Source organism: Alligator mississippiensis, chromosome 1 (genome assembly GCF_030867095.1).
Source record: "Alligator mississippiensis isolate rAllMis1 chromosome 1, rAllMis1, whole genome shotgun sequence".
NCBI classification, from domain to species: domain Eukaryota; kingdom Metazoa; phylum Chordata; order Crocodylia; family Alligatoridae; genus Alligator; species Alligator mississippiensis.
This window is the reverse complement of record NC_081824.1, coordinates 235,278,802-235,301,606: the sequence shown is the minus strand read 5'-3', so window position 1 is coordinate 235,301,606 and position 22,805 is coordinate 235,278,802. Positions and strand designations below refer to the sequence as shown.

General features: G+C 47.0%; 1 long non-coding RNA gene across 1 annotated transcript in view; it reads left to right on the top strand.

The window, feature by feature from the left end:
* LOC109281299 (uncharacterized) overlaps positions 1 to 22,805 on the top strand; it is a 74,854-nt gene that overhangs the window by 8,289 nt on the left and 43,760 nt on the right. Inside the window, exons 3-4 of the long non-coding RNA XR_002087899.2 lie at positions 545 to 670; positions 1,635 to 1,772. This is a non-coding gene — a long non-coding RNA (uncharacterized LOC109281299). The remainder of the gene's footprint in view (positions 1 to 544; positions 671 to 1,634; positions 1,773 to 22,805) is intronic.

The following is a 22,805-nucleotide window of genomic DNA, read 5'->3' as shown; positions in this document are numbered from 1 at the left end:
ACTGCTAGGATCTGCCAAACTGCTGACAGCAGGGTCAGCCCCAGGGTAGACCGTCTGCCTCTGCTGAGCTCTGTGTGATGCTGATCCCTGGGTTCAAGCTGTTTCCCCTTTCATACACAGTTTTTTAGTCAATTTGTCACCTACTGTGTCTGAAGCCAACCAAGACCAGTCTTGTGGTTGTTCCTGCCTAGCTGAATTCTCCTGTTGCAGTATCTTTGTATCATGATTTTTTTTTTATGAGCCTACCTGACTTGGCATTTTTCAGTTACTCACTTGTAGCAATTATGTTTTTATTTACTCAGGCTATGTGGGGAATAAATAAAGTACTTGACATTTAAACTCTTCAGGGCAGATATTGTGTTTTATTAAGTTACAATCAGCTCTTAGGACTGTATCTCCTCCAGCTCAAATGAGGTGCCATTATAGAAATAATAATAATCTTCCTTATGCCACCTGCAATTACAACGTCAGGGGAGGAGGTTATTTTTTAAGTTTAAAATATGTGCTTTCCAGGGTCTTTATTTTATCACCTCTTTTCTTTCAGAACAACACAACAAATCACCTATAACAGGAGAGTGAAATCCCCACAGTGGATATATAGCCTTCTGCATGCAAGCTGCATAATGAACTCACCTCATTACATACAATACCTTTATCATCAGAAATAATGGTAAGAAAATGCCAGCTCTAGTCCCTTACTGAAACTGTAAGCCAAATTCAGACCTCAGAAGTAATGGTCTAAATCCTTTTGAACCAATAGAGTCAGTCTGGATTTACGCTGGTGCACCTGAGAGCAGAGCTTGGCTTTGGAATTCCGAGTCTCCCACTAACAAGCGTAGGCATGAGTCTAATGCCTTGTTTTAGAGAGAAAAAAGTGTGTGTGTGAGACACCATATATTGTTCTGGGCACAACTTTTTGCGCACATGAAAAGAGAGGGAATTGTATTGGTTTATAGCAGTCCTCCCTTCCAAATGAATTTGGTTGGGAGTATAGTTGTGTTTTGTTCTCACTGCCTAAAATAAATTTCCCCTGAAAACTCCCTTCTGGTTAACAACTCCCAATGCGACCTTGTCAGGTTAGAATTTAAACAAAATATCTCTTGTCCACATAACACTAAACGAATAAGGGAATAATATCAATGGCTTCTGTAAGTGACATGAGGCGTGTGCGGGACTTCTTTATGGCTTGAAGTTTTAGTTCCAAGAAATCTTTCTTGAATGTATTGTCAGTTCTCAGATCCATGCATACAGGGCATGGCTTGCTGATGTATGCTGCTGCTAAGGTTAACTGAGCGTGTGTCAAAGAAATGTTACCTGTATCTGGTTCTTTGAGATGATTGCCTTCGTAGATTGAGTTCAGTCCCTGTAAAAAACACAACTGTTTGAGTCGCAGTGGATTTTCTCTATCTTTTTCAGAGAAATGCTTCAGCTCAAGCACAAATCATTGGGCTCAGTAGTGGTTTGCTTACATACTGAGGAAGAAAAATTCTTGTCACGGCAGGAATCACCGGGTATAATGCTCTGGTCCATGCTATTCAGGTGCTCAGTTTGGATGAGCACAGCAGTCCCTTCTGGCCTTAAAATTGATGAACCTATCATGTGTATAGAGACATACAAATCTGTTGTCCTTTTAGATATGCTGCAAACTCAGCCACACTTACATTTTACAAAGAACCTTGAAGGGAGATTTTCAAGAGAGTCTGAATCCGAAATCCCAACTCTCTCACCTCTGTCTCTCTGTGATGATGACTGATGCCTGCACCAAATTTCAGGTACTTGCCAGGTGGCACCACATAACTTTGCATTTCAGGGGGTTGCTGATACAGGCCCCACAAAATGAAAGTGGGCATGGAGGAAGGAAGAGACGCCAAACCTCCTTATTAAACTGGCTTGTGTACTTGTTCAGACAGCAGAGTTCTGATCTGTGGTGGAGGCCTATTTTCTTGGGACTAGTGCGGTAAAAGGAATGAAGTCCCTTTCATAGATTTCATAGACATTAGGGGCTGGAAGGGACCTCATGAGATCATTGGGTCCAGCCCCCCACCATAGGTGGGAAGTCAGCTGGGATCAAGTGACCCCAACAAGAACTAAATCCAGTTGGTTTTTGAAGGAGTCCAGAGTAGGTGCTTGCACCACCTCTGGGGGGAGTTTGGTCCAGACCCTGGACACACTCACTGTAAAAACCTTTTTTCTTATGTCCAGTCTAAATCGGCTTTCCTGGAGTTTATGGCCATTGGAACTTGTTATTGCTTGGGGAGCTTTGGTGAACAGATGTTCTCCCAGGTCCTGATGTACCCCTCTTACGAAGCTGTAGGCTGCCACCAAGTCCCCCCTGAGCCTTCTCTTCTCCAGACTGAAGGGTCCCAAGTTCCTCAGCCTTTCCTCGTACAGCCTTCCCTCCAGGCCTTGGATCATATGAGTGGCTCTCCTCTGGACTCTCTCAAGCTTCCAGACTTCTGTTGCTCCTAGCAGAGATAGGAGATGAATTAATCCCTTAAGACTTTCTTGGGAATGATGGTGTGTGTATGGTTGGGATAGCTTCACTATTTCCAGGACTCAGCAGTCTGATATCATTCCACTCCTTGGTGCAAAAAACCAGAAAGGTGCTCTTCAGGGGGAGTGGATACTCATATGGCATGTGACCTCAGACTACTCGCTGGGTGTCCCTCTGCATGGGGGTTTGGATGCTGGGAAAGACTGTAGACCTGCTCTACAGATTTGGTTCTGGTCTATTTTTCTTGTGATACTCTTGTCCCACTCCCACTACTGTGGCCTCTGAGGATCCACTAGAATTAGAGAGCCAATGAAACCTCTCTGCCTCTCTTGTTGACTCTTTTGCATGCAGGATGTTTCAATCATCTCTATTTAGGCCTGGTTCTGATAAGTGTTCTAGGCCTGGAGCTCCATCTGAGCCATGGAGAGATAATCTCACTAGGGAAAGACTGAAACACAAGTGTGATATTTCCTGCTCACAGACCAGTGCTGTACACTGTAGAGAAGGGGTATGACACTCATGTGGGCACCAGGGCCAAATCTGGACCTTGGGGCTCCTTTCAGGCTGGATACAACCTGGGGCATAAGGGCTGATGCAATGGTCACTGTGGTGGTGGCGATGGTGGTGCAGAGTCCAGAAACAGTATAGGGTCTGATGACGGGAGAGCGAGGCCAGGAGCAGTGAAGGGTCTAGCAGAGGCAAGGGTGAGGGTGAGAGTGGGGGCAGTGCCAGGTCTGGCAGCAGTGAGCTGAGCTCACTGTCAGTGGTTCTGTTCAGCAGGACCAAAGGGCCCAACTTACAGTGCCCTCCAGTAGCCCAGTGGGCTAGATGAAGAAGCTCCACAGGACAAATCTGGTTCATGTATGTTTGACACCCCAGCTGTAGAGTGTCAGCATCTTGCTTGCTAAGCTCTGTAGTGATGCTTTAGCTTCCTGAGGGGGACTTAACTGGGTAAAACTGGTTTATGCAATGTCTGTTCCAGACCCCTTGCTGGTTTAAGATAAACCAGACTCCTCCAGCATCCTGGCATGTTCCCTGGGCTCCAGAGCAGAGCTGGCCCCTCCTCTCTGCTCCCTGGCTACAGCTCCAGCACTGACTGCGGGCTACTTCCCCTCCCAGTCACCATTCCCTGCCAAGCAGGAAATTGCCTCTCCCTTCTGCCTTGTGGAGAGGTGTCTGTGTATTAGCAGACCACATGGTGGCTACAGCCCATGCTGAATCAACAGGTAGAATCAACAGGTAGCTGGTAATGTCCCTGTGTTGTTTTCTTAATGGGGTGATAAACACTGAGTTTGGGGTAATAATAACACTGTTATCAATTTCCTGCTGGGCTAATCAGAGCTACGCCCCCCCAGTTCAGTATTGTGCAAGGGAAGGGAGGGCTGCTCTAGCACCCCCTGGCTTTTAGCCTGAGCCACTGCAGGCATGTGCCTGCATTTCTGAGATGTCTGTTCGGTTATGAACCAGTTTATCCTAGCCAGGTTAGACTAACCTGAAAAGATTGAATCAATGCAGGCTCAGGCTTTTTGAATGTCTGTCCCTAGCCCTGCAGACTAGATAAGCCCAGTCCCCTAAGCTTCTCTTCATAAATCATGTACCCCAAACTCCTTAACCTTTTTTGTTAGCCTCTGACTTCTTCATCTGAACACCTAATCCCTGGTTGGAGTGAGCAGTCTGCCAGCCTTCCCTGTAGGCTGCATTGTTCCTTCTCTTGTTGCTATTGTCCAATCAGTTGTCTGTCTCACTCAGTAACAGGAAATAGCCCTGTTACAGTGGAGTTGAAGGGTTATAGGTGTAGCCCAGGTACTCCCAGGGGGGTGTGCCCTGTCCTCCAATGACAGTGGTGGGGGTCAGGCAGGGTGCTGATGGAGGGGCCAGATACTAAAGCAGTTCCCTCTCCTCTCTACAGAGCCAGGCTGAGACCAAGTGCTTAAATATATACAATTTATTACTATAATAAATACTTAAGATGAAACATGAAATATTTACAATAAAACTTAGCATATGACACTACATATAATATCCCACAATTCACATAAACCATATAACTTACAACATGTATAATAATTAATAAATTGAACAAGATAGTTAAGGTTACAACAAGATAAACACATAAGGGCACTCAACTTATATACATCAAATAAATTAATAATATTTCCTAGACCTACCAAGTAACAATACAAATATACATATTAACACATTAATAACATATAAACCATATAAACTTCCTTAAAGAATACCCATAGTGATATAGACTTTGACACAACAACAATCACCCAAAAGAGGGAGTGCACTCAGCACCTCCCCAAGGGGTTTCCTTGGAGCCCCTCCTCTTTAGGGCTCTGGGATGTGGACATGCCCCTCCCACACTGGAGGGTGGAGGTAGCAGACCCTCCTGTCCTGTGTCCGCCTCCCCTATGGGGCCCAGTTTCCCAGCAACTCACACTTCCTCTCTGAAGCAGCCAAGGCTCGTTCCCTGGTGGCCGATCCCATGAGAGACTCTCTCCAGTGGTGCCTTCAGCTCTCCTCGGTGGCCTGGCACCCTGCACTGGGCAGCCCAGGGCTCGCTCTCTCTTGTGGGAGCTGAACCCTTACAGGCTCCAGTTCCCTGTTCTCACACCGTGGGTCCTCCCTTTCCCAGGCACTGCTCTGGGCACCGGGGCTCTTTTAGTTAAAGGCGGAGCTCCACTGCGGGGCTCCAGTCACTTGGCCTAGGGCCAGGGCTAACTTGAGCAGCCATGAGCTGCTCCCAGGCAGGTCCTCCATGTGCCGACCCATGCACCAGGTGAGTCCCAAGCAGCTGCAAACTGCTCCCAGGGTGGATTCTCCATGTGCCAATCTGCACACCGACTGCCCAACCACTTGCTGGGTTTGCAGGCTCAAGCCGCCTCAAGCGGCTCCTAGAGCCTGATCCCTGTCTGCCAATTCATGCACCGCTGAAGCTCAAGTGGGGTCCTGAGGATGGCCATCTCTGGAGCTCCTCTCTCTTCACTGTCCCTCATTGTCTCTCCCCAGTGTGCACGCTCCCCTTTTATACTCTTCAGGAGCTCCACCCCGAAGTTCTCCGGACCTGACTGGCACAGTTCCGATTCAGGTCCAATTGCTCCTTGCCCCCTCCCTTCGGAAAAGGGTGGGGCGCTGCTTCCCTTGAGCTGCCTCTGGATTGGTGGGTGGGCTCCACCAATCACAAAGCAGACCCTCGATCCTGGGATGCAACACAAGCTCCAAAAAGGTAAGCCTGATAGATAGGCATGAGCACCTACCAGAACCCTGCTGATATATCAAGCACAGAAAAATATTTGGAATCAGCTACCTTTCCAAACATTTTTCTGCTTGTAGCTAATGGAAGTTATTTCCTTTTCTTTCTTTTTTTTTTAAACCTTTTTTAGCTCCTGTAGGTCTATGGATAAGTCTTTTTTCCCCCTACAATGACCAGCAAGGGCATACACTGTTTGATATTTTCTGGTTGCTCTAAGCAATGGTCTTCTGCAGCTTCTCTTAGCCTCTACCTCACTATAAGGGCAACTTTTTAGGGGTGTGAAGCATGGGATAACTGGGTTTATTTATTCTATTCTGTACATTGCTCAGAACTTCCCTGTCCCCTGGAAGACATCATCACACTTTTCCTCATTTGATTTGGTCACCTACCCCTCTAATTACCTCACTCGCTGGATGAGACCGAGGGGCTTACCATGGTTTTAACTAAAGAACAGGTATTTTTTCCTCAATGTATTATGACCCATACATATATAGACTTCATAGATTTCATAGACATTAGGGCTGGAAGGGACCTCGGAAGATCATCGAGTCCAGCCCCCTGCCCCAGGGGCAGGAAGTCAGCTGGGGTCATAGGATCCCAGCAAGATAAGCATCCAAATTTCTCTTGAAGGTGTTCCATGTAAGTGCTTGAACCACCTCCAATGGCAGGCTATTCCAGACCTTGGGGGCTTGGACAGTAAAGAAATTCTTCCTTATGTCCAGCCTGAAACGGTCTTGCAGTAGTTTATAACCGTTTGACCTTGTCATGCCTTGGGGCGCTCTGGTGAACAATCGTTCCCCCAGATCCTGATGAACACCTCTGATAAACTTATAGATGGCCATCAGATCACCCCTGAGCCTGCGTTTTTCCAGGCTAAAGAGCCCCATAGCTCTCAGCGTGTCGTCATAAGGTGTTTTCCTGACCTCTGATCATGCACGTGGCTCTTCTCTGGACTCTCTCAAGCTTCTCCACATCCTTTTTGAATTGTGGAGCCCAAAACTGGATGCAGTACTCCAGCTGCGGCCTCACCAAGGCTGAGTACAACGGGAGAATGACGTCCCAGGATTTGCTTGAGAAGCATCTGTTTGCAAGCCAGCATTTTGCTTGCTTTACTAGCCGCAGCATCACATTGAAGGCTCATGTTCATCTTGTGGTCAATCATGACCCCCAAATCCCTTTCATCTGTAGTGCTATCCAGTGTAGCACTGCTGAGCCTATAAGGATGCTGCAGGTTTTTCCTCCCAAGGTAGAGAACCTTGCATTTTTCGGTGTTAAACACCATCAGGTTTCATAGATGTCATAGACATTAGGGCTGGAAGGGACCTCGGAAGATCATCGAGTCCAGCCCCCCGCCCAAAGGGCAAGAAGTCAGCTGGGGTCATAGGATCCCAGCAAGATAAGCATCCAGTTTCATCTTGAAGGTGTTCAATGAAGGCGCTTGAACAACCTCCGGTGGCAGGCTGTTCCAGACCTTGGGGGCTCGGACAGTAAAGAAATTCTTCCTTATGTCCAGCCTGAAACGATCTTGTAGTAGTTTGTGACCATTCGACCTTGTCATCCCTTGGGGTGCTCTGGTGAACAAACGTTCCCCCAGATCCTGGTGGTCACCCCTGATAAACTTGTAGGTGGCCATCAGATCACCCCTGAGCCTGCGCTTTTCCAGGCTAAAGAGCCCCAGGGCTCTCAGCCTGTCATCGTAGGGTCTGCTTCCCTGACCTCTGATCATGCGCGTGGCTCTTCTCTGGACTCTCTCAAGCTTCTCCACATCCTTTTTGAATTGTGGAGCCCAAAACTGGACGCAGTACTCCAGTTGCGGCCTCACTAAGGCCGAGTACAGGGGGAGAATGACGTCCCGGGATTTGCTTGAGAAGCATCTATGGATGCAAGCCAGCGTTTTGGTCGCTTTACTAGCCGCAGCATCGCACTGCAGGCTCATGTTCATCTTGTGGTCAATGATGACCCCCAAGTCTCTTTCTTCCATAGTGCTAACCAACATAGCACTGCCGAGCCTATAAGGATGCTGCGGGTTTTTCTTCCCAAGGTGGAGAACCTTGCATTTATCGGCGTTGAACACCATCAGATTCTCGTCCGCCCACTTGCTGAGCCTGTCCAGGTCAGCCTGGATCATCCGCCTGTCTTCTGGTGTGGATGCTTTGCCCCAAAGTTTGGTGTCATCTGCGAACTTGGCCAGTCCGCTTCTGACTCCAGTGTCCACATCATTAATGAAGATGTTGAACAGTATGGTTCCAAGGACAGAGCCCTGGGGGACCCCACTGGTCACAGGACACCACGATGAGTGACTTCCATCAATTACTACTCTCTGGGTCCGACCCCGGAGCCAATTTTCCAGCCAGTGGATCGTGGAGGACCCAAGGCGACAATTGGCCAGTTTCTCCAAGAGACGATCATGGGACACCAGATCGAAGGCTTTTTTGAAGTCAAGATATATGACATCAATCTCTTCTCCATTGTCCAGGTGATAGGTCACCTGGTTGTAGAAGGAAATGAGATTGGTCAAGCAAGACCTACCCGCAACAAACCCGTGCTGGCTATCCCTTAAGATGTTGGCGTTGGCCAGTCCATTAAGGATGGCCTCCTTAATAAGGTTCTCGTCCGCCCATTTCCTGAGCCTGTCAAGTTCAGCCTGGATTGCCCTCTTGTCCTTAGGTGTGGATGTTTTACCCCAGAGTTTGGTATCGTTGGTGAACTTGGTCCGTCCGCTTCTGATATCAATGTCCACATCATTAATAAAGATATTAAATAGTATAGGCCCAAGTATGGAGCCTTGTGGGACCCCACCCCCACAGTCACGGCACACCATGATGATTTACTTCTGTCAACCACGGAGCTAATTCCCCAGCCAGCAGATCGTGGTGGACCCAAGGCCACAGTTGGCCAGTTTTGCCAAGAGGTGATCATGGGATACCAGATTGAAGGCTTTTTTGAAGTCAAGATATATGACATTAATCTCCTCTCAATTGTCCAGGTGATAGGTCACCTGGTCGTAAAAGGAAATAAGATTAGTCAAGCAAGACCTACCCACAACAAACCCGTGCTGGCTATCCCTCAGGATGTTGCCGTTGGCCAGTCTGTTAAGAACAGCCTCTTTAGTAATCTTTCCTAAGACCTTCCCCGGGATAGAGGTCAGGCTGATGGGCCTGTAGTTTGTCAGATCCACTTTCCTCCCTTTCTTGAAGATAGGCACCACATTGGCCTTCTTCCAGTCTCTGGGCACTACACCAGAGCACCAGGAGTTCTTGAAGATCCGTGCCAGATGCTGGGCTATGATGCTTGCCAGCTCCTTGAGTACCCTGGGGTGTAGATTGTCAGGGCCAGCTGACTTGAAGGTATCCTGGCTCTCAAGGTGTTCCTTCATGAGGTCAGCACTGATGGAGGGCAAGGAATTCCCTCACCCAGGCCTTCCTATCCTGTAATGGGCAGGGGCATCCTGTGGGACTGGTGAAAGACTGACACAAAATACCCATTTAGCAAGTTGGCTTTTTCCTGGGCATTGGTAGTCAACTGTCCTGTCTGGTTTAGCAGGGGTCCAATGTTGCCTTTGCTTTTCCTCTGACTCCCCACATATCTGAAAAAGGACTTTGTATTGTCCTTGATACTTGTAGCTAGTTGGAGTTCAGTTGCAGCCTTGGCTTTTCTGGTTCGCTGTCTGCAGGTTCAGACCAGTGCAGAATATTCCTCCTTGGAGGTGGATCCCATCCCCCATCCTTTGTAGGCCTTTCTTTTTAGCCACAGGAGGTCCGCTAGTTTCCTGCAGTGCCAAGGGGGCTGCTGTGCCCTTTTGCTGCCATTTAGTTTCCATATTCCTTTCCTGGGGTCACCTCACTGCTGCAAGCCTTGAATTTCACTTGTAAATGCACTGTTGCCTATAGCTTTCCCATCAGTGTTTGTAATACCATGCTGGCTTGTGCATTTTTGTGTCCAGCTTACAACTAACACCTCCTGTTTGTCTTCAGGTGGATAGTCAATGCACCCTGATAATTGCTGCAATTCAGGGTATATTCTTTCTTGTTACCACATCTGTGTTTCTTGTTGGCAGAAAGCCATAAGGCATGGGGGGAAGCAGACCTTAACCTGGTCTCAGACAATGAACAGGGTGAAAGAGAGGGTCACGTAAGAGTTGGGGGTGCTTAATCTCCAGCCTTGGGCAACCAGGCGAACCATGATAGCCTGGTACGAGGCAGAGCCTTGGGCAAGGGACGGGAGGAGAACAAAGGAAGAGAGAGAGTGCTTCCATGACAACAGGCAGAAAGAGGCTGCCTGAATTATTTATAAAATTGTAAAACTTTTAATTTAAAAGAGATTTATGTGAACATTAATAATTGAATTAGTCCTTATTAAACTACATCCTCTCCACTTCTATCATCCTTGATGAGCGTGACTTTGTTTAATTCCAAGTTCATTTAGTGCTAGGGATTTTCAAATATTATCCCCTAGATCATGTTTGAAACATATATCTGCTCTCCTTTCCACTCCTCTCCTCTCCTCTCCTATCCTTTTCAGTGCATTGCAGCAGACAAGAAAGTATAAGCCAAGAACTGAAGTGAAATGTTACCTGCTGGCTGGATGGCTCTCTGTTCAAACCAATGGTTGCTAATGGTAGTTGTCTGGTGAAAAGTGTTTTTGTTTTTCATTCTGAAGTACAAAAGATGTGGGGATATCCAAGAATGAATAGTTAAAACCAGTATCTAAAAAGATTGCACTTTTTCATGCTTTGTTTAATATTTGTAGGTAAGGAACATGTTTTTGGGGTTTTTTTTACAAGGGAGAGTAATTAGGCATTGGAACAGCTTTCCTTTGGGATGTGGTAGATTCTCCATAGCTCAACGTCTTAAAAACAGGATTCAAAGTCTTTTTGTGAGAGACAGTTTGGTTCAACAACAAGTTATTTGGTCTAATAGTGTACCGTTTGATAGTAGGAGCAAAAATATTTCCCTCCACTACCGGGGTGAAGTTCTCTGCTATGCATTATGCAGGAGCCTGCCTCGATGGTCATAATGACTCCTTGTTACTTCCTGTGAGTCTTTTAGCCAATGCTAAACAACGTTAGCAAATGTGGACATAGATTCAGGTGCTATGGGAAGTGTTTGCTGCATATAAATGTAAAAAATGGTTTTCTTTTTATAATTCTATCTTTCAGGTGGGCTGTTTCCTCAAGGTAACATTCCCAATATATAAAGGGATATTTGCTTTTTAGGTATCCATTTGTATGTCCAGTTAACCAGTTTTCATGGGCAAGTTTATGAAAGCCTGGCCTACAGAATTCAGTAAAAGCCAGATGCTGCTACCTATTGAAGAGGAGCTTCCTCCATGAGCTGTCCCAATGAAGACATGGAATAACAGGCTTCTTATTATGGATAAAGGAAACAGAATCTGTTTTTAACACAGTAGGTGTTTCCATTCCATAGCATTACAGCCACTAGAGATAAGAGTGCTGTCTAATAGTTTAGATCAGTGGTTCTCAACCTTTTTGGCTGATGACAGGCATGATGGGCAGTACCCAGGCTGTCCGGGGGCCAGGTCAGGCTGGGAGTCCTGATCTGGCACAGCTCCCACAGAAGGGGGCAGGGGGCACTCCAGTTCCCACCTGGCTCCACTGCGGGAGGGTGTGGCCCTGCCCCAACCCAGCCCCATTGTGGGGAACAGGGCTTGAAGTGGCTCCTTGTGTGGGGAGGGAAGGGGCTTGAGCCAGTCCCAACGCGACCCCAAAGGGGAAAGGAAGTGTGGCCCAGTCTCACCCAGCCTGGGGGATGGACATGGCCTGACCTCATCCAGCCATGGGGATGCGGGGAGGGGGCTTGACCTGGCCCTGACTTACTATGTGGGACTTGGAGTTTGGGACTTTGGCAGTGGGGAGGGTGGCCATATGTACTGCCACTGCTCCCCAGCCACCAAATTTTCCAATCCATGAGGAACCCCTGGGCTGGACACCTATGGCTCCACGGGCTGTGCTTGGCTTGAGGGTTGGAGGGTGAGCATCCCTGGTTTAGATTATTGACCAGAATATGTACAGTTAGGATTTAAATGTTACTCTTAAGTGATCAGATGATTTTACTCTCAGAAATCTTGCTAAAGATAAAAACTAGGCTATTGGATATCCTGACCATACAGTATTTCCTGTATGTCACAGCATTTATGCTTAGCTGATAACTCCTCTGACCCATTTCCTGTCTTCTCCCTAAAATAGCCAAGTTCACAGTAGGATGTGGAGCTATCCTGTGTTTCCCCAAGCACTTTCAAATACTTCTCTAGGTTCTTCTGTTTTGAGTCCTTTTTAAGTTATCTATGAAGCTTTCTTTTCATGGAACAAGGCACTGTATAAAGGTCAACAGCTTTTGACATTCACAGATTCATAATACTTTTAATACCTCATAACCATCATGTACTGGAGACAGAGAATTGCAGGACCAAATTAGCAAGAAACAATAATAAAAGTCTTAAAAGCACGGCGCTTTTGCAAGCTGGTTAAAGGGGACTTTAAAATCTTCCTTTTGAAGTTGTGTCTCCAGATTTACACACTATTACAAAACTAATCAGGATTGCACTGTGCTTATAATGACCTTTGTGTTTCCTTGTGGGCATATATCCCTCAGCATGTGTTGAGTTGTACTACTTTTCTTAAAAAAGTATTTTATATATATTTTACTTCTGTGTGTTTTTTTCTCTTTATGTCTAGTTTAAATTTATTGCATGTTTAATTGGCCCAGTGGTGAATTCCTCATTTCCTTAAAAAATATTCTATATACAACATTTTTTATAAGTTTATGAGAGCAAGTCCAGGTGACTTGACTGATATCATATTTTACACAGGGTTACAAATAAAAGGCATTAGCAGGTTCTGATTTCACTTCCAAATGATCTAAGTTAGCATCACAATAATTTAACCAAATATGGATTCTAACCTGCAGTCTTTACCCGATCAGATGAAGGGAGGTAAGAAGGTGCTAGGCCAGGGGTGGGCAAAATGTTGGATCTGGTCAGCAGCTGGACTCCATTTCCAAGCACCCCCTGCCTGTGTCACTGTGGCTGGTTTCCACAGAGACCCCCATTAGCAGTGGGGCCATGGCAGCATGGGGCCAGGGTTTCCATGGAAACTGGCCCCAACAGCACCGGCAGGGTGTGTGGCTGGGTGGGGAGCTGCTTCAGGGCCCGGAGCTGGGATTCTGCAGCAGTGACAGCATGGTGCAGAGCTGGGGCACAGCTGTGATGCTGCAGTCATAGGTGGATTACTGAATGGGCAAGGTGGGCACTAGCCCAGGGCCCCTGGGATCCTTATCAGCAGGGAAATGGAAGCTGCAGTTTTAAACGGGCGCCCATTTTTTGGCGCCAGGTTTAAAATTGCCACTTTCACATTTGCTTCCCTGGGAGCTACAAGTGGGGCTCCTCCTCCACCAATGGGGCTGGGGGGAGGGGCAGCAGGGCTGGGGTTGGGCCGGGACAGCCATGCCATGCCTGGGGGAGGAGGGTGGGCTGGGTGGTGCCGCATCTGGAGGGGAGGGGGCCAAGCTGGCCTGGGAGAGCTGTGCCTTACTTGGTGTGGGGAGGCAATTTGAGCCAGGCTGGCTGGGCCAGGAGCACTGTGCCATGCTGTGCCTTTGCGGGTGGTGGTGCTGGGAGGGCCTTGGGGACTATAATTCCCAAAATTCATCTTAGGCCCCCTGCAGCTACCCCTCCCTCCCAGTGCTGCCACCTGGCCACAGAGACACAGCATGGCGTGCCTAGCCTGGTCCAGCCCAGCCTGGTTCCACTTTATCTGCGGGACTGCCTGGGACAGCTGGACAGCAGCTCTCTGTAAGTGTATGTGTAACAGGGGCTGGACAGGGAGTGAGACTGAGCTGTGGGTGGCTGGGGAGGAGGGAAGGGGGGCTATGTGTGTGTGTGTGTGGGGGGGGGGTGTTTCTGTGTCCATGTGCAGAAAGTGAGAGTAGAGTGCATGTGCCTGTGTCTGCGTATCTGTGTGTGTGCATGTGTGTGTGTGGAGGGGTGTATGTTGTAGCTGTCTTGGTCTAAGGACATAGGCAGACAAGGTTCTTTGGGTAAATCTGATATCTTTTATTAGACCAACTAAATAGTTGGAAAAATATTTCTTAGCAAACTTTTGGGTTGAAAAACACTTTGTCAGGCTGAGGAAACATCTGCAGTTGGTGTGTGCTCTTCCTGGATGGAATGAATAGTAAAGATGCTGGAGGCTGATATGTGTGCAAGCCAGTCAGTGAAGATGTAAATTGAGAAGTCAGTGGGTGAGAGACAGGCTTGGGGGGGTGGGGGGGAAGAGGAATGAATGTAGCAGGTAAATAGTGGAGAGGTGCCTGGGGAGTCAGATGTCAGGCAGCTTATAATGTGTCATAAATCCAGTGTCTGTATTTAGTCCATGATTTTTTGTATCCAGGAGGTTGATGAAAGGAAGTTCATAGGTTCATCTGTGAAAAGTATTTTGTGAATTCCCTTTGAGGATTAGAACTGAGAGATTGGAGAGAGAGAGTGGCTTTCTTGTGAGAAATGTGCCCTGTAGCTAATTGAGTGTTCTTGTCTTTGATAGATTCGAGGTACGCAGTTGTTGTTTGGTTTCTCCTATATGTTTTCCATCAGGGCATTTGGTGCACTGGATGAGATATATAACATTTCTGGAGGTGCAGCTGTAAGATCCAGGAATGCTGGTGGTTCTGCTGTGGGGTGTAGGGTGAACCGACTGATGAAGGGTTTTTAAACCCAAAAGCTTTCTAAGAAAAATTTCCCCAACTATTTAGTTGGTCTAATAGAAGAGATTAGATTTACCCAGAGAACCTTGTCTGCTGTGTGTGCGTGTACACTTGGCCGTAGCAGGGGCAGGGAGCAAGGAGAAGAGGTGGGCATGTGCCCCCCAGCCTGGCAGGGTCCACCCAGCCTCCCTTGCCAGCACTAGGAGGGGAAGGGGCCCTCTCCCTGCCCTCCCTGCTGCCCAGCTCCCATGGGGGGAGGGGGCCTCCAATTTTGTGCTTGCCTAGGGTCCCAGTACACCTTAATATGCCTCTGGCTGGAGTGCTCTTTGAGTCCCAGGTACGTGCCAGCCCTGTAGGAATTTGTTATACCTGTCCCTCCAATATGCTGATCGTTTTTGGAAGTCGTATAAATTATGTGTAGAACAGTCAGGGAATAAAGAAGGTCAACCCCCAAAAGCATTTCCTCCATATCCCATGCAAACCTAGCAATTTTCATATTCAGACACCTAATAGGCTGTGGTTTATGAACAGTACTTAATTCTGGTTCATTCACAGTCCTGTAGTAGGTGGCATACTTGCAGTGGATGCAATTATTTCTTTGCTGAATTTGCAGTCTATAATCAGGTGTTTCTTTTGTTTGTTTATTTGTGGAGGTTTTACAGTAATGAGGCGTTTTGAACTGTCATTATCTAATCCAGTCAGCAACATGCAACATATGCTACCTCCTTACCTGCTGACAGCGTAATTACTCTTCTGCCTTCTTCAACAATAACCTGCCCTCCCTCCCACTTGTAGCGTCTGAATAAATAAAAGTTAGGCCTGTTTACCCAGGGTAGACTTACAACCCTAGCTGCAAATCGTGGCAGGTCCTTCCCCAGCTCAGTGCCACACTGTCAGGCATGAGGGGTTTGTCCTGATCAGGTCTGGCAGAAGAATTAGCATTTTGGTGATGGGGAGAGTTGGTGGGAGGAGAAAGAATGAACAGAATTTGGTGCAGAGGAGAGGAAGCCAAGAAGAGCTGAGTGGAGAGGAAAGGAGGTGTTTGAGACCTGCAAACTGTATTCAGGAGATGATGGAGAAAAAGCACAGAAGCCTGGCAGCAGAAGGAAAAGGCCTGTTGAGAAATCCTGACCTGATGAAGATAAGAGAATGTTGCCATTTGATTTCACTAGAGCTGGAAATTCAGCCCTGGCATGAGGGAATCAGGAGAACGGGACTAGATCAGGTAGACAAGAAAGCTCCTTCAGGTTGAAGGCATGGGGTTTGGGAAGGGCAGATCTGAGGCAGTGGTGAGCTAGTTTTCTGAAAGCATGAATTTTTTCTAATTCTGATAATTTCTGCTGCTCCCCAGGGCCCTGTATGTTTCACAGCCACAGAATTTGCTCCTGCCGCAGGGCTGTGCTCAGGAATCCCAGCATTAGTAGTTTTGGAAATAACCCTTGAAAACATCACTCAGCACAACCTGGCACAGTGATGTCATTCAGAGCTTGGGAAAACAGCGGAGCAGTGTCGATTGCTCCTTGCAGCAAAAAGCAAACCTCTGACTCTGTGGGAAAGCATATAACATACTGCATTTTATACTGCAAAACAGAACCCACAGGCTCCTGCACAGTCTGTTAGTCATGCTCTTATATCATTCCATAAAGACCTGCATTTAAAATAAAAGCCTTCAGAATTTCCACTGAAGGTGGCAAACTCCAAAGGCCTTGCTCATGAGACCTTGCTAATTACCAGGGTGTTGTCTTACTTGCATTGCATCAGAATTGTGAGTCTGCAAATAAAATCCAGGCGTCATTGTGCCAGGAGCTGTAGAAAGGCCAAGTCAGAAAGAGCCCCTGTCCCAGAGAGCATATAGGCTAAACAGAGAACAGAGATAAAGGGTGTTGGGTATGAAAGGCAAATCAACTTGCCTCAGGTTAAGAAACACTGGTCTTCCAGTCCTGTGCTTTCCGCACTAGACAAGGGGTTGGCCACCTTTCAGGAGCATCAGGCTAAATTAATGGAGCTCCATTGAAAGAGAGACTTCTAATCCAGATGCTGCTGCTACTCCCACTCCCCGTGCCCAAACCACTGATTCCTGTGGCACCAAATTGCTGCCAGTGACGTGGCTTTGCAGGCCAGTTCAAATCACTTGGTGGGATAGAGCCAGCCTGTGGAGTACAGGTTGCTGACCCCTGAACTAGACCATAGGACTTGAGCTAAGCTACAGCTGCTCTAGCCAGGCTCTGGTGGCACAGAAACACTGGCATACTCTCCCAGCAAAGCATTCCTAGGTGGGATGTACCTAGACTAGCGAAGCTCTGCTTTGTACTGTTGGAAATAAAAGACCCCCCACAAACAAAACAAGTGACACTGGGAGCAACACAGTTCTGTAGATGTAACTGCACTCACTTCTGCTGGGGCAGCTCTGTCAGTGTAAGGATTGCACCCCTTTGTATCCTCCACCAACATAGTTGAGCTAGTCAAAATCTGCAGTGCAGACCCTGACCCTTGCTATCACTTCATCACTAGTGGCAGGAAGAAAGATGGGCTGCTTCATTCTTTTTCTTTTACAGTCCTACTGGCATCGTACAAATCATCTTCCTGCCCCCATTAGCCTCACAGCACTTTCCCTAATGGTGCAAACTCTATTTGCACAGTCATTTTATAAAGGATAATTGATGGAAAACTCTGACCTTCAATTCTCACTCTCTTTTGCTCTTTCTTTAGTCTAGCAGCACTTTAGAAAGGTTTATTTAAAAAATAAAACCTGGAGTCCATTTTTCTTTCTTTTTCTCCTCTTTCCTAGGGGTGAGCCATAAAAAAAAATATTAAACACCTACTTATAATTTCTCTTGCTTTACAGGTTAAATGTTCCTTATAGAAGATCATTTTAAAAAATCACTCTGGTTCTCAGTTTTTCACCTAAGTGCTGTATGATTGCTTTTCATTTTAAAAAATGAACTAACTGTTAGTCTCTGTTCCCTGGATAATTACTGGAATAACTGCAAAAAATTCAAAATATCAGTTCCCTTTGTTTCTTCCATCACCAGCCAGGTGTTACAATAATTGCTGCTTTCGGAGGTAAAGTTTTCCATTTTTTTATAGTCCAACAACACCGCTAAGCTCAGTGTGGGGAAAAAGCACCAGCCTGATTCTGTAGACTAACCATAAACCTCATGAAACCCCACTGCTCAGTCTTCCCAATGGTCATTGCAGACAAGGGTTTCTGACCCAGGAGAAGTGGAGTAGCCCCATGACACATGATTATGGTGATTATTTCCTACAAAAATATTGTAATTTGGGGCTGACTTGTGTACGGGTAAAGGTGCCATTTAATAGAGTCTTTATAGCTGATCAGAAAAACAAAATCAATTTTTTGGAAATTCATGTACTGAAACATGCTGACCACACCCTAAAATAGTTAGTTAACAGAAATATTTGGATATGGCAACACTGCTGCAGTCCTTCATGGAAGTACAATTGAGTTGCTCATACTCTCGCTCCCCTCTATGGACCAGGCTTGGACTACAGGTCCCTTGATGCAGGAGAACAGGAGAGGTGGGCTATCATGGGATTCTAACTGAAATACATCATGCAAGATGAAGGAAGTCTGCCCATAGAGGAGACTGGAAGCATGCAAGAGCTAACCTAGAGCCCCTACCATGTACTCTACTGACATGTACAAGCTAAAACATTGGGGATTTTCATTTGCTCAGGTTCTCAACAAAAAGTTTACATTTTCCACAGAGATTAAGCACTTTAGTCACCAATTCTCCAGTGAGAAGATATTTAGTTGGTATTATTTTTGGTGGCTCTATTATCTATTGTCTCCTGTTCACATGTATGCCATGCTGTTTCCTCCCTTCTCCCCATCCTATCAAGCACTTTATTCAGGCTTATGGGCAAAGATAATTTTGTGCATTGCCAGCTAAGGAGAATAGCAAATGCCTGGCTTGAAAATTCTCCAGTAGACCTACAAGAGAAGGCGTGATATCAAAAGTAAAGCTGTGCAAGTCCTGGAGGATTTCAGGCCTGCTCCACTAGAGTCTATGGGGATCACAGAATCATAGGGGTGGAGATCTTCAAGGGTCATGTGTTCCAGCCCCCTGCACAAATGCAGGAATGCTATGCTTATCCAACCTCTTCTTGAAAACCTTTAGTGAAGGATATTCCAAACTTCCCTGTGCAGTCTGGTCCATTGCCTCACCGTTCTAACATAAGGAAGTTCTTCCTGATATCTAATCTAAATCAACTTTGCTGCAATTTGAGGCCATTTAAAGCGATCATATCATGATCACTTCCTTCCAAGTTTCCAATCACTTTCATATCCTCCACCAGCTTCTTCCCTATTGGTCAGAACAAGATCCAACATAAATGATATTCTAGTTATGTCCTCAACTCTCTGCAACAGCAAGTTGTCTTCCACACATGTTAGGAACTTGTTTTCTATTTTATGTTTTGATCTATTATACTCCTAGTAGATATCTGGAAAGTTATAATCCCGCATTTGTACTACCTCATACTTTTGGGAAGTGAGTCTTTTCACTTGCTCCCCTGGGCTTGTCTTTACAGCCTTAGTTTCTGACATGAATGACATGTCCCCCCAGAGGCTGGGGGCACATGGCGACCGCCTGCAGGTAGTGGTGGCAGGGGCGTGGTGGAGGTGAGCAGGGAGCTCCCATAGGTGGCCGCGGCAATGGCGGCGGCAGGGTGTGGGGGTGGTGAGTGTCAACCGACCACATGTGCTGCCGGCAACATTGGTGGCGGCTAATTGCAGGGGTGCACCGCCAATCTCGGGGGTGCATGTGCACCCACATGTACCCCCTACGCATCACCAGTGGTTTCTGAAGAAATATTCTCTTGTGATTGTCTGCCCTCTGTTAGCTTTTTGAGAATTTACCATAGAGAGCTCACCACAGCGGATCCAGAGAGGGTGTGACAGTGTGGTCATACTCAACTTTAGCTGTGCACTGCATGTACAGTGACACCAGCATGTCAGGGGAGCTCCTACTAGGAGCTCCACATATTATGTGAGCTACATGAGCTCACTGGCTGCTCAGCACAGGGGCTTCCTGTCATTGCTTTAGCTCTGGAGCCCAGGCGCTACTGCTTGATCCCTCTTCTCCTTTTCCTAGTTGCTGAATTCAGGAAGGGGGAGGGGGGAGGAAAGAACAGCCTCAGGTTCTGGAGCTGTTTGTAAGCAGGAACTCCAGGTGGACCCCATGCCAAACAGCTGATGAGCTCATAGAGCTCAAAACACCTGCAGAGCTCAGGAGCTTGGCTGACATGGCAGTGAGCTCTGAGTGCTCACTGGCATCACGAATCACAGCGAAGTCATCCGGCCACACTCCTTTTGGCTGTGTTGCACACTCACCATGAGCTTTTTTCACTGAGCATGCACCACACAGATGAAGGGGGTGTGGCTGCAGCACCACTGCTTCCATCCTAGATCTGCCCATGAGAGTTCAGATTGAGTAGCAGGGAAAAGGAAGAAAATCTCTCTCTCTCTTTCTTTCCCAGAGCCCACCACTATTGTATCTAGGCACCTCCCTACAGTAAAACTATAGCAAAAAGACTTTTCTCCTTTTCTCAATGTTTTTGCCTCTTAGCTTTTTAGTCAGTTTGGTGGGTGGGGCAGAGAGAGCATCAGAGGTTGCAAACAAATTTGTTGGTAATAATGAGAAGTAAAGGAGGATGACCTGGGGAGCTTGCCCCAACCATACCTGCTGTGCCTGGGGAGCTCATGGCAATACAGGTGACAGAATGAGCAAACTAACTTCATGGTTAATATTAAGCAATTGTTTTTAGGGGATAGCCAGCATTGCCACCCATGTTACTTTATCTAATTATATTTTATGTTTTTCTTAAGGCCCTGTGTCCTAGTATCATGGGAAAGGGAAAGGTTTCTTCATCTTCTTTTCTTCTTCTTTTCTTTAGTCTATAACTCAGGGGTAGGCAATTATTTGGGTCCATGGGCCACATAGGCAGTTCTGGGGAGCTGCTGCAGGCCGGTTAGCATCCCCTCCTCCCCGCTGCCCTGGCGCCGCAACAGCCTGCAACTCATGCAACCTGCAGCTCCTCCCTGCCACCGCCACAGCTCACAGCCCCAGCCCCAACCTGTCCCACCCTGTGCCCTCTCCAGACACCCTGGCCAGAGCAAACCAGCCAAAACTCGTGTGCCCCTGGCCTGCCCCACACCTGCTCCGGACCACCCACCCATGCTGAGCAGTCGCAGTGGCTGGGCTGAAGTTGTTGCTTGGCGCAGGGGAAGACTGGCCCCTCCCCCTCACTGCTGCTGGGCCCTTCTTTCTGCAGCCGCCTGGAGCCTGTGCCTGGGTTGCCTTGTGGCTCCTCTCTGCCGCTGTCACTGCCACTCTGGGCCGCCCAGAAGGGCAGCACTGTCAGTATAGAGGAGCTGCAGGGCAGCCTGGGTGCAGGCTCTGCGCAGCTGCAGCAAGAAGGGCCTGGCAGCGGTGAAGGGGCTGGCAAGGACTTCCTTTCCCATGCACTGAGCCACAGCGTCTGCCCGGCTACCACCGCTGCTGCTGCTGCTCAGTGTGGTCAGGCAGTCGGGAGCAGCTACAGGGCAGGCTGGAGCTGAGACTGTGTGCAGGTTCTGGGGAGGGCTGGGGTTAGGGCTGTGCGTGTAAGTCCCCACTAATACAATGGGGCTGGGGCTAGTGGCAGCAGCAGCCAGAAGGAGCTGCCACTGTCTGGGCAGCCTAGAAAGGCAGTCCAGCTGCAGAGCTGCCCCAGTCCCGTTGCGTGCTGAGGGGGTGGTAGGACCCGCCCTGGGCTGGAAAAAGCCTCTCTGCAGGCCAGATCTGGCTTGTGGCCCATATTTTGCCCACCCCAGTATAACTTGTGGTGGCAGATATAAGCTTGAACATGGGACCTCTAAATGTTGCGAAGCTCCTGGATGGAACCTTAGAGCTGAAACAAGAGCATGTGCATGGCACATGTTGGATTTTGCTGAGTATTGTTTTGGTGGAGTGATGTATTTCTCTCTGGGAGAAAAGTAGGAGAAAACGGGAGAGCCATTGAGGTAGATACAGCAGAAAGCCAAAGACAGCCAGAACAAATACAGAGAACGTGACCCTGAGAAAAGCCTAGAGAGCACATTTCCAGGATAAACGTAGGCAGGAAAGAGGCTTAGAATTGTGAGCAAGGCCCTTTCATGAAATGCAGCAGGAATCAAGCTGCTGTTTGAATCCTGCTGTATTCAGTGAAACAGGACTTGGTATGCAGGATTGTATCACAGATTGAAAGGATTCTTATATCATGTTCCCTTCCTCATAGAAACACCCTGCTAGACCCTGCAGCTTGCTTGACCTATGGGGATTAACATTATTTTGTTGAAACATCATGAATTTTTAAGCAAATTTTATGAATACTTGAGATAAGGATTTCTGATTCTTTAACACCTGGAGCCAGCTCTGTTGCGTAAGATAGCATCTCATTATAATAGCAGGTGCTCCTGCAAAGCACCCCGTAACAAAATGACAAACTTTAGACCTGAAATACACTTAGTAAAATATGCTTCAATTTGTTCCACAAGAGCCAGTAATACATAATAGTGGATTTCATACTTAAGAGTGGATTATTAGTATTATAGTTTAGTCCTTTTCTAAGATGCCTCCATATGGCTATTATGAGAATTTAGCTTCTTTTTAGTCCTTTTTTTTAACATCAAGGCAATTTTTTTCCTGTTATGGAAAAGAAAGCTTTCTATGATTTCTTTAATAGTTCCAGCTCCAAAACAGTGGGGTGAGGGACAAAAATTGAAGTTTTGCTTTCTTTATGAAGAAAAATAAATAAGCCATGCCAGATAACACTGAAAATGAATCCATATTGCAGAGAACAACTGCCAAACAATGGGCGTGTTCTTTAAGGGAACATTCAGCTGTAAGCCAGTTCAGTATTCTAGAAAAGATGCCCCATAGTAAGGGAGGTGTGTGTTTGTGTGTGTGCACGCGCGTGCACATGTGCGCATGCATGTATGTGTCACTGTGTGACAGACTTGGAGGATAAAGAGGGTGATCAAGCCAGAGGTTACTAGCACATAAACCATGTATGCTCTTTCATGTTGTTATCTAGTTTTATTCGTTAGATAGAAACTCCCCCAAGTTCTCAGTTTCTGTTAAAATAAATTTGAACCAGATATATAGGTTTCTAAACCAGCTTTAAAAAAGCACATGGTGAAAGACCTGGAGTCAACTGGAATTTTGCTGTTGACTTAAATGGGACCAGAAAGTCACCCTCTGTCTTGCCTTTTTTACTTTTAACTTCAGTTTAGAAAAGAATTTAAGCACGTGCTTGGCATTAAGTTTTGTCAGTGCCATTGAAATAAGCA